Consider the following 13260-nt stretch of genomic DNA (forward strand, 5'->3'; position numbering starts at 1 on the left):
AGTGATATTTGAATCTATATGATTTTATGCAAGTAATTACAGGAACCCCCAGAGTGCCTAAAAGTACTGGTAGACAATCTACCCTGGACTGGATAGTTACTGACAGCCCAGACAGAATACAGATATTTGACTGTGTATCAAACAGCCTAAGTGACCATTTACCAACTTATGCAGTCAGACACTACAACAATCATGATAGACACATTACTTACAATCAAGTCTATAGCTCAACCAAATTCAACAGGGATACCTTTAATCAAATATTAACACAATATAATTGGAATGTATTGAAATCCCTGCCCCTAGATACTGCAGTCAAACATTTGAGTGACATACTCCTAAAAATCCTTAATGGTTTTGCTCTGTTCTGCACCAAAACAGTAAATGCTAGCTTGCCATTGCTGTGGTTATCAAAGGAAACCAAAAAAAAAACTGATGCTATAGTGTGAGAAAGCCTGGACAGACTAGCAAAAAACAGAACACCAGATATTTAAACAACTAAGGGACATAGCTAAATATCAAATAAAATAAACAATATTATACCTCTCTCCAAAACAAACATCTGTCCAACCCCAAACTGTTCTGTACATTAATAGATTATTATACCCAGACCAAACTACCACCCTCTGTCCTACGACTGCCCTCACTATTGGCTCTATTCCCACCCAGTTCATTTCCAACTTCATACAAACTATAATGTCCCTCACTCTAAAACCTCCACTCTGTCTCTCTGTCTCTGCCCACACCATCCTCAGCTACTCAATTTCAGCCCATTTCCTACCTCCACTATCAACAAACTCCTACTTAAACTGAAGCCAACCACCCTGGCTGCTTATCAACTCCCTTCTATCAGAAACTGGCTGGCAATGCTGTTGCTTTTCCTGCCTCTATATTAATGAATAGATCCATATATGAAAACCAAGTCCCAGCCATTTGGAGAAAAATTTACCCTTTCATAAAGGAGGTACAAACACAGACTTTTAACAGCTTTTGCAGTCCTCTCCCCTATCTCAAAAATAGCCAAACAAATGCATTCACGGTCGGATCATATAATACCCAACTTCAAATAACCTGCTATGTGTAACTCTGCATGGTTTAGACCCCATTATACTACTGCCACTGCCTCTTATACATTTCACCAGTACTGTTAACCAACATGGCAACACATGCAAACTTGTTTCAGCCATGTTCCTAGACTTACACAAAACCTTTGATACTGTAGTTCATCAACAACTGCTTACTGAGCTTTCTTCCACAGGTCTCTCTCAGTCCTTCCTCTTATGGCTCCTTAGTTACTTATAAGGTAGTTAGCAAACCATTAAATGGAAATAGGAATTCTCATCCTTCTGTCTGTAACAGTAGAAGTCCCATGGGGCTCCATTTTTAGGATCCCTCCTGCTTATATTTTCATTAATAAGATCCACACCTCCATAGACAATACAAATATCATACTAGACACAGATGACATAACTTTAGATAATGTTGGGGTTGTACTTTTAAACTCCAAGAAATCACCCAGACTTCCTTTTTCTCTCTCAAAACCTGCACAACAAAACTAAATTGGTGCTCTTTACCCCAAGACACTATATAAACAAACAACAACCTTTACTATAACATCCAATAACACCGCCAAAATTGAACTAGTAACCCATACCAAAGTAGTGGGCATAATGATAGATGACAGTCTGAAATACGATCTACATGTACTTAATACCATTAAAAACCCACTAAAAATAGGTTCCCTTTACAGAGTTAAACACTAGCTTACTGACTTAGGTTGAGGTAAGTGTTTCTGTTGCTATCTACTCCCATCCCACCTATATGCATCTCCCCTCCTTATAAGCTTAAAAACACTGCACTAAAATTCAAGCTAGCATCTTGCTATAACAGAATTGATAGATTTGCCATTAATATTACTCAAAGAACTTACCACTGCCCAACCTTAAGACAGCTAAAGTGGCTTGAGACAGACAACAATCTAACCTACTCACAACTATGTACTACTTATGAAATTATACACTTATCTTTAAACATGCCCTGCATTACAAAATATATTTCTTACTTCCATAAACAAGACCTTTGTTCTTCTGAAAAATTTCTTCTTCGTACTTGTAAATCAAATAACTCATCAGGGGACTCACTATACTCCTGCTACATCTCCAAATTGTGGAATGCTACCCCTACTAAAATAAAATGATTGACAATTTCCCATGCTTTAAAACATCACCTAAGCTGATCATGGATATACCTGTGTTCAGCTTCAGGTTGAGACCTTTCCCTAACTTCACTCCTCCCCTTCCCTCCTATCTCTCTGCCCCAAACAATATACCCTCTTCTTACTAACCTAGCCTCAAAAATTATTTAGTAACTTCAGTGTCACACAACTAACCCCTTCAATAATGACTGAACCTACTTTCTATATAACAAAGTCTCTTCTTATTAAAGGCATCTATCAATCTAATAACTGCTCTTAGTCTATATTTCCACTACTAAAACTTTCCCAAGAACACTTTGCTCTCACAAACTGTATAAATCCACACTAATTGTGCATTTGTCACAGCCCTTGTTTGTAGATATTATTTACTGTGTATGAATGACCCAAAAGAAATTGTATTCATAAATATATCTTTTGCTATAATTGTAAATGTATCTGTTATTATAGCTATGTATATTATTTACTGTGTATAACTGAGCCAAAATATTTTTTTCTTAAATCTGTTATTATTGTAAATGTATTCTGTTATTATAACTGCATTGTCACTGGAGCTTTTCTACCAGGGACTACACTGAAAATGGGCTCTACCCAGTGGGTCTGTCCTAGTCAAGAAAGTCAAATAAATAAATACATACAATGGCATTACTATCTGCTGACATGCCTGGCTTAGATTGACCAGTTTCACCAAGGTGATGCTCAAGAATGCCCCATTTCATAGCCTGAAAGTTTTGGATCCACAATAAAGGCACATGTGGAGAAGATGGAACAGGAATTTAAAACCTTGATTGCAGTAGGTGTTGAGATTTCTTCTTCTCAGAGTCTGTTCTGCAGAATTCATAAGAATCAGTGTTAGACATGATTCCAATGTGTGAATATATGTAACAGTGAACAAACAACTGAAGAAAGGTGCCCAACAACCAGCACTTCTTCCAGTGAAGATGCACTAGCTGTGGCTGGAATTCTCACCAGTCATAAGGAAGTTGCATTTCTCTGGTAAGACAGCCACAGCCCTGAGAATCTCCCTGACTGCTTTCCTCTGTGGCAGCCAAGGGTTGTTTGTCCCTTCCGTATCACCACATAGAAATATCACCGTAGACAGGTGGATGAAGGTGAACATAGCAGGCGTTACAAGATTCCTTTTTTTATCCACAGTGCTCCCCATTCCCCTGTTAAACATCCTATACTATCAAAAACTGGAAGAATGAGAGGTGCTACATCTCATAAAAAAGACATAGTGTTCCATGATTGTAAGACACATTGCCTCTTAAAAAAAATCATCATCATTCTAGGGTAGGGCTAGAGGTGACTGTTACATGTAGTGATGTGCAGATGTCAGCAGCTCTGTCCAGTTTGGGTGTCCCAAAAATGCACTTGAGTACAGCACAGTGTATGTAAAGCTGCTAGAAACTTTGCTACCTGTTTATATAAGCCCTTCCTAACCTGCTTACAGCTGAGGCAGTCCCAGCTCCCGACGGTAGTCCCAGGGCACAATACGTAGGAGCAGAAAGCTGCAGATAGTCCACTGGGGGGTATGTAGTGGGGATATAAAGCAATGTAAAGAAAGACCTCCAGGATTTCACAGCAGGCCAGAAAACCTCTGTATATTACCTCAAGATCTTTTCAGACCAAGAACAAAAATGAAAGGCCTTATGCCTAGTTTAGAACTAAATGGGTCTGAATTCATTCAAGCTTAAATACAATTTTGCATGATCTCAGTACATACAATCCTTCCCTGTCATGCAGGATTAGATTGGATATTCTTTCTGAGCCTCCATGTTATCTACCTCCATATAAAAAAAAACTGATGAGTGATTCAGCAGGTAGTTCATAGTCAGAGCCACTATGGTCTCACCATAGCCTCCTGGCTGTTCACTAAATGCATACCTGTTCTGGCAGTGCCCTTGTGTGTGTGCTGGGAGCCAGTGTGTTCCATGCATGTTCCTGGGTGGCTGTCTCCTCAATGTCCCTTTTCTAAAACAAGTGTCATCTAGAGAGTCTTTGATTGGTCTATTCAGTCCCCGGAAATAACTGTATTTGTAGTGAAACCCCAGCTGCAGCCCACACAGTGCCTGCGCTTGTACAGGTTGCAATCAGTACACACATTCATGCAGAGTGAGACTTCCCATGGACAGGGCTAAGAAGCTTTATTCCAAGGTGGCTGTGCTTCTAAATTCATTTACTGCAACCGTATATCAATGTCTCAAGGTTCTGGGTCTCATAGCAGTGTCCATTCTTATGATCCCCCACATTAGATGTCATATGTAAGGTTTTCAGTGAATCCTTCTGGCCCATTTGATGCAGACAGAGCCATAATTTGACTCCCGATACTGCCTCCAAATCTGGAGATCCTCGATGCTTAAAAAAAACTACAAAGGTCTGTTCTCTGATCTGGCACACCTTCCCTCTTAAGGAGGAGTGCCAGGTCCTAACACCCTCCTGCTCTACTGCCTGCCATCACTTTTACATGATGAGTAGGAAAAAAAAAACAAAAAAAACGGATCTGATAATCACCCCCCCCAACATCTTGCACCAGGGGTTACTGCCCCCATTTGCCCAACCCTAGCAATGCTTCTGGTTGCAGAGGCAGAGTTCAGATCCAGTGAAACACGAGAGACACTTATTATGCAAACTGTATGTGCCATATTGGGCGGATGGCAATAACCTGTCTGTAGGCAGTCCACTCTGCTTTCCTTCTTTCATGGCAATAGTCAAGACTCATTGGCTTGGAAGTTAGGGTGGGAAGCACATAATTCAGGGTGTCTTCATTTAAGCGGATCTCTCACTATATGTGAATATTAGCCTAAAGAGTAGAAAGGAGTAGTTTGTCCCGTCAGAATTCAGTCTGTACAGGTGTTGTGAATATACAGATGGACAGAGTAGCAGTCCTGTAACACATCAAGGGAGGAACATATTCCTATCCCTTGTGTGGGAGCTAAGAGAGTGTGAGAATGAGCCATGGTCACTTTTTTCTGGTAGCAGCTTACACTTCCAAGGAGTGTGGTTTTCTGCTGAACATATTGAGGAATTATCTGATGTTGACCAAAGAGTGGTTCCCTCAACTCCATAGTGGTGAAGATCTTTTGAAAGTGGGGGAAACCTTGCTGCAGCCTCTTTATTTATTTACCCTACATCAAGTTCAAGGATGTCTTTTCTTGTCATACTATCACTGTGGAAACCCCGTGGAAACCCCCAATGGATATTCTAGCCCACAGGTAGCCAGATGGACTCCCATACAATTTTCCTCCATTTTCTCTGATGATGAGGTTCATCTAAAAGGTTATACTTTGCTTCTCAAAGCTAATCTCAACCTGATAGCTTCTTATTGGCTCTGGCAGGTTTGGTTCCCCTCTTCTTCCACCTCAGCTATTGGAGAAGCCTCTCTTGTTAATACCAGTGAAGAATCTGTTGTCCTCTCCATCAGACAAATCTAAGTCTGACATTTAGTCCCTGCAGTTCATCTCTTGGCTTCTCTGTTTCCAGTAGCTGACAGTAATCCATCCTTTTTGAGAAGATTAATGTCTGTTCTTTCTTCACCCTAAAGTACTAGTACTAGGAAAGCAACAGTGCAGTGGTAAATGTTTTTCAAATTGGGCTGAGCCAAAGGAACTAGATCCTTTTTCTGCTCCTGTCCCCAATGTAAGTGATTACTTAGATGGTATCTTTGACTCTAGTCTTGAGTTATTCTTCTGTTGAAGTGCACATGACGGCCTTGTTGAAGTTTCATAAGGGTGAAAATGTTTTTTCTTTGGTATCTTTAAAAGTCTGAAAGACTTTTTTTGGAAGAAACTTTTCTGCTGAGACAGCATCTAGATGACCCAATGCCTCCTTTGGATTTATATTTTGCCTTGGAAGAGCTGAGTTAGGCTCCATCTGAGACAGAACTAAAGATAAAAGTTCTGTCTTGGAAGACACATTTATTATTGGTTATCACTTCTGCCAGAAGAATTTCTGAAGTGCATGCTCTCTCAGGAGATCATTTTTCTTTAATTTTTCATGAGGAAATAATTTAACTTGGAACCATTCTTTCATGCCAAAGGTAGCTGGCAAATCTAAATTAAAGCATTTATTTCCCTGTTTTCTTTGAAGCCGTGCTGGTGCAGCAGTTAACTTTGTTGCCTCACAGCAACAGATTCTCCCATTCGATTCTCAGCTGGAGCACCTTCTGTGTGGAGTCTGCATGTCCTCCCCATGGTTGAGTGACATTTAAAGACATGCAGGTAGGACTGTGTGTGAATGGGTGTCCCTTCTTTGAAGGTTGGGTGTCAGACTGGCAACTCGGCACTGTAAAAAATCCACTGCCAATCATTAGCAGACCGGAGTTCCGCTGTGGCGACCCCTAATGCCAAAAGACATTAGTTTATTTGCCTGCTTTTTTTCCTCATTACTCTAACCATTTGGAATACTTTTTGCTTTCTATAGATATCCAAACGGAGTTAAAGGTACTAGTTAGACAGTGCTAAGTACTTTGGAAAGTGTTTTCAGCTGTTTGCTGATTTTTTTAAACAAGAAGCCTCTTTATTAAATGATCATGTATGATATAGGGTATATTACATTTATATAAATGAAAATAACCACAGTGACACAGTCTCAGTTACAAAAGTTATACATTTCAAACTGTCCCAACACAACTGTAGCTGCAAACATTATACATCACTTTTAACACATCCAGTCATTATGGGTCAACCATAACACATTTCATTCAAATATTGCCTTCTTTTAAACCTTGTTCCTTCTCTGCATGTATTGATCCCACATTTCCCATTTTTTGCTATGTAATTTGCTCCTACCCTTTTCTAAAGATCCCAGTTCCAGTTGTTTTATCTCTGTTACTATTTTTGCTACTTCTAGTAAAGTTGGTTTAGAGTTTAATTTCCATTTTCTAGAAATTGCTTTTTTGCCAGCCATCATAATTAGATTTAGCTAGGCCTTACTATGTCTAGGCAATTCCAATTCTGTATCATAGGTCAAAAAAATAATTTCCCTAGTTATTCCAATTTGCTCACCCAGCATCTCCAACACAGCAGTCTGCATGGAATCTAAAGTCTGCCAACTCATTACACTCACAGAACATATGTTCCCAGTTACCTATTTCTTTCCCATCACACCTCCAACATTTGCTGCCTACCTGAGGAAAAATTCTTTGAAGTCTGCTTAGGATATAAAAATACCTATGTAAATACTTCCAGGCAAAATCCTAAATCCTCTAGATTTTGTTGCATGTTTGGGAGACATACATATAGCCCCCCATTGTTTCTTTGTGAATTGCTTATCTAATTTCTTTTCCCAATCCTTTCTAACCTCCTCTGATTGATTCTTATAGTTACCATCCAGTATTTTATATGGTCTACTAATTATTCCTTTCTTAATGGCAACTTCTGTTTTAGATTCCTCTAAAAATTCTACCAGTGCTGGTCTTTCATTTAGGACCCCCCTATTTCTTTCTCTTTGCCTATACTCTGATATCAATCCTTGATATGAAAGGCAATCTCTAGCCTGCAGTCCAAATAAGTTCTTAATGTCTTCCCATTCTATTACCATTCCATTTCTAGTTATGTGCTCCCAATACCTTGGTTCCTTGCCAGTTTTCTCCAATATATTTCCACCCCCTATTGCCTGTCATCCCTGTCGGCAGAATCTCCTTTCTCCATTCCCATGTTGGCCGAGTTCTTAAAAGAAAAGCTGGAATCCACACCCAATGCAGGAACTTTATTTGCAGATAACTTAAGGAACACGCTTTCGGAAGATGCAATGACCCTTCTTCCTCAGAAGACAAAACATTGACACAGTATTACGAAAACTTAAATACTGTGTCAATGTTTTGTCTTCTGAGGAAGGAGGGTCATTGCATCTTCCGAAAGCGTGTTGCTTAAGTTATCTGCAAATAAAGTTCCTGCATTGGGTGTGGATTCCAGCTCATCTTTTTTGGTTTAAGTTTGCGAATTTTCTTGGTTTGGCGAGTTCTTAAAAGAACTTCTGCTACTTTTTGAATATAATATTCTGTATGATTATTGTTCTTAAAGCTCTGCATCCAGAATCCTAGTCACTCCCTGTTACTTGAGCTTCACCCGTTTCATCATCATCTCTTTCCACTTTGAATTATAGTTTTCTGCTTGTGCTGTGTATAGGAGCTTTAAGTCTGTTGCTCTGAAATACCCTTTCAACTCAGGTAATCCCAATCTGCCCTGTTCCATTGGAACAGCCAAAACGAACAGGAAAGTAAATTGCTCAATAAAAGCAGACAAAACCAAAAGAAAAACAGAGCAATTCCACCAAGACATGACTCCACTGGTATTTTCCACACGAACAAGCTTTATTGAACACACACTTTCTTCAGAATAAAACCATAAACGCTGTTATCACTACAGATACGTTTTCATCCTCTAATGACTTCCTGAGATGAAACAGAAATGTATACCTTTTACAATTCTTCCCCTAAAATACCCTCCACTTAATTAATACTGCTGTCCAATTGGTGTATATTCTTAATGTGGTCAATTGTACTTAATAGATGTTCAGCCCTATAAAACTTATTTTTAAATTCCTTAAACAGCCCTTTAAAACAGTTCTAAACACATACATACATATATAAATATCAAAATATCCACAATACCTTCTCTAAACTCTAATAGATATAAATATATAAATACAAATAAAGTTTAGTTTTATTCATGTTAAAAACCTTATAAAACAAACTTTTCTTCCATACAATAGCACCATCTTGTGTCCAAATAAAGAATTAAAATCCTGTACAAGTGCCTTTTAGATAAATGGTTCAAACAGTAATATAATAAAAGACATACATTTTCTTTTTTCTCTTTTTGAACCACAATAAATGATTGCACATACACTTTTGATGTTGCAGTCCTTAGCTTTGTCCTAAGGTAAGAAGTATTACATTTTTTAAAGTTAATATACATAAAGGGATACATTTTTCCAGACTCACTAGAGCTTTTCAGCCCTTAACTTTAAAACTGGAGCTAGAGAGACTGCATCATTCAGATCTGGTAATCTAGTAGCTTCCAGGGATAGTTGCCACAGTAGTTCTTTGTATTCAATGGAGGTCTCCCATGGACCTCCTCTTATGTCCTTTGGAATTACTTCCAATGCAAAGAATTTGAATTTACCTTCTTGACAGCTTATTGTGTGTCTGTAAAGAGCATTCTTGATACATTTTTTTCTAATTTCATAGTTATGCTCATAGATTCTGTTTTTTAACTTTCTTTCTGATTTACCTACATTGAATGCTTCACAATGGTCACAAAGCCCTATGTACACTATACCACTAGTGTCACAATTCGCATAGTCCCTACTACTAATAAGTCTATCCCTACTGCTAACCAGAATAGTTTGGAGGAAAAATACATTATAAATTCCAAATATGTAAAATGTTGGAAACTGTACAAGCGCTACCTGGATGAAGTGTTTTTTATGGACAAGCTCTGAAAGCATGATTTTTTGAATTTTTAAATTGTATATCAGAATCAACTGATTTTTTAAATTTTACATACAAGATTAATAAGGATGAATGGGAATATCTGGACATTTCTATTAAGAAATGTGAAGGTATTTTCAGTTCAAAGATATATCGGTAAGAAACTTTCTCAAATTCATATTTAGTGTACAATAGTGCACATCCCCCCTACATCAGAAAAAAGGAATTGTTAATGGGCAATATGTTAGGGGTAGTCGTATGACATCCAGAGAATGTGATTTTGAGGTAGAATGCAAAACATTGAGTGATATGGTTATAGAAAGAGGTTACCCCAACAAATTTATAAAAAACATAGAAAAAGAAGTTAGAGAAGGAAGACAGGGATAGATTTAAACCCATTTTGGGGGACAAAACAGGGCTTAGTAAGGAAAAGATTAAAACAGTGAATTTTGAAGGTGAAAGAAATTTTGTGACAAGTTATAATGGAGACGCAGTAAGAATAAGAAAATTGTTAGAAGAGGAATGGAATAGATTTGGTGAACTATCAGACTTGGAGGGAATTTTCGTTAACCCTTTAACATGCACATACAGAAGGGGTAGAAGTCTAAAGGCTATATTAGAAGGCAAAAAAGATGGCCTTAAGCGTAAAGAGAGTAAAGTAGGGACCTTTAATTGTGGACGATGCTCCCAGTGCCCGTATATCTACATGAGGGACAGTATTCTGGTTAGCAGTAGGGATAGACTTATTAGTAGTAGGGACTATGCGAATTGTGACACTAGTGGTATAGTGTACATAGGGCTTTGTGACCATTGTGAAGCATTCAATGTAGGTAAATCAGAAAGAAAGTTAAAAAACAGAATCTATGAGCATAACTATGAAATTAGAAGAAAATGTGCCAAGAATGCTCTTTACAGACATGCAATAAGCTGTCAACAAGGTAAATTCAAATTATTTGTATTGGAAGTAATTCCAAAGGACATAAGAGGAGGTCCATGGGAGACTTCCATTGAATACAAAGAACTACTGTGGCAACTATCCCTGGAAGCTGCTAGATTTCCAGGTCTGAATGATGCAATCTCTCTAGTTTTAAAGTTAAGGGCTGCAAAGCTCTAGTGAATCTGGAAAAATGTATCCCTTTATGTATATTAACTTTAAAAAATGTAATACTTCTTACCCTAGGACAAAGCTAAGGACTGCAACATCAAAAGTGTATGTGCAATCATTTATTCTGGTTCAAAAAGAGAAAAAAGAAAATGTATGTCTTTTACTGGCAACTTGGCACCATAAAAATCTACTGCCAATCATTAACGGACCGCAGTTCCGCTGTGGCGACCCCTTACCGGGAAAAGATAAACAACAACTGTTTGAACCATTTATCTAAAAAGCACTTGTATAGGAATTTAATTCTTTCTTTGCACACAAGATGGTGCTATTGTACGGAAGAAAAGTTTGTTTTATAAGGTTTTTAACATGTATAAAACTAAACGTTATTTGTATTTATATTTATATATTTATATCTATTAGAGGTTAGAGAAGGTATTGTGGATATTTTGATATTTATATATTTATATATGTATGTATGTGTTTAGAACTGTTTTAAAGGACTGTTTTAAAGGGCTGTTTAAGGAATTTAAAAAAAACTTTTATAGGGCTGAACATCTATTAAGTACATGTGACCACATTAAGAATATACACCAATTGGATAGCAGTATTAATTAAGTGGAGGGTATTTTAGGGGAAGAATTGTAAAAGGTATGCATTTCTGTTTCATCTGAGGAAGTCATTAGAGGATGAAAATGCATCTGTAGTGATAACAGCGTTTATGGTTTTATTCTGTAGAAAGTGTTTCAATAAAACTTGTTCGTGTGGAAAATACCAGTGGAGTCGTGCCTTGGTGGAATTGCTCTATTTTTCTTTTGGTTTTGGCTGTTCTATTGGAAGAATAAGCTTATCCCACTTGACTCGTGCCATCTTTCCCTCCCAGATAAAATCCTTCAGCTCTTTATTAATTGCTAACCACAACTTCTCCACTGGTTGATAAAAATATGCCTGACCAGTGTATAAGACTAAAGGAACTAAAAACATTTTATTCATGTAACAGAACTTCCATTTTCTCAGTTTTTGTATTATTTTTTGTTTAGTTTCTTTCCACATATCCTTAGCTGCCACACTGGCATCATTTTTAATCCATACTCCTAAATGCTTCATTTTATCATCACCCCATAAATGTGGATATTACTGAACCAATTTGTATGTGGGTACATAGTTTCCACTATTGCTTTTGTTTTAGCTTTATTAATTTTGTATCCCATAAAGGGTTGAAACTGTCTCAGTATGTTCCACAACACTGTAATGTCCCTTTCTGATTTTGTCAGGTATAAAATAATGTTATCTGCAAATAGAGACAGCTTTTCCTGACTACCATACCAATTATATCCTTGAATTTCTGAGTCTCTTATTTTCTTTGCCAGTGGTTCTAAATATAGTGCAAATAACAAAGGGGAGAGAGGACTCCCCTGCCTGGTTCCTCTGTTCAAGCAGAAATTATCAGAGAGGACCCACCAACTTTAATTTTCATCTCCGATCCCTCATATATTCTCCTAATTAACCTTATAATTTTATCAGGGAATGCAAATGCTTCAATTGCCCTGCTGATAAGCTCCCAGCTTACTCTGTCAAATGCTTTCTCTGCTTCAAGACCTACCAACAACAGTAGTATTTTCTTACATTCTGCTTCCCGCTGGATCATCACTGTTCTGTTTACATTGTCAAATGTTTGCCTCCCCCTCCGCAAAACCACATTGATACATGTCTATCAATTTTGGCATCACTTTTGCCATTCTTTTAGCCATTATAGACACAAACACTTTATAATCATGGTTTAGTATTGAAATGGGCCTGTAAGAAACTGGATCTGATGGATCTTTACCCTCTTTAGGTATTACAGCTACCAATGCTTTCTTCCAGGATGTTGGTACTTCTCCTCCTCTTAAAATACTGTTAAACAAAACCTTCCAGATCGTTAGCATCTTTTTCCTTCCTAGCTTCCAAACTTCCACAGGAATGCCATCTATTCCTTTGGTCTTTCTTGTAGATTGGTTGTACATCACCATTTTTATCTCATCTCCTCCTATCTTAACTGTTAGCAATTGAGCCTCCTCTCCCTCTAGCCTTGACACATTTTAAATCTTCCATTCCATTCCACTTGTATCTTTTCTTGATTTTCATGTTTCTCTGCTTTATAAAGACTTTCATAGATTTTCCGAAATATTTCTAATACTTCTACAAGATCCATTGTTATCTTCCTTGTTATAGGTTCTCTAAGCTTGGTAACAGCCCTTTCTACACTCTGTCACCTAAGTCATGCTAAAAGTTTCTGTGTTCTAGAGTTATTATCAAAAAACAGTTGCTTAACATCAATCTTTCTGAACCCATGCATATTATCGAGCTAATCCCATATTTTCTGTTTAGCATTCTGTAGTTGCTTCTCTTCTTGTTCTCTGAGATTCCCCCTATTTTCCAATACTTTTACATTTGTCAGTCCCTTTTAGTAATTCGTGTTAATTCTTAACCATATCTCCCTTTCTTTTTTCACCCTATTTTTAAATTCCA

The sequence above is a fragment of the Protopterus annectens genome, chromosome 14.part0 (assembly GCF_019279795.1).
Source record: "Protopterus annectens isolate FY-2018-M chromosome 14.part0, PAN1.0, whole genome shotgun sequence".
Classification (NCBI taxonomy): Eukaryota; Metazoa; Chordata; order Ceratodontiformes; family Protopteridae; genus Protopterus; species Protopterus annectens.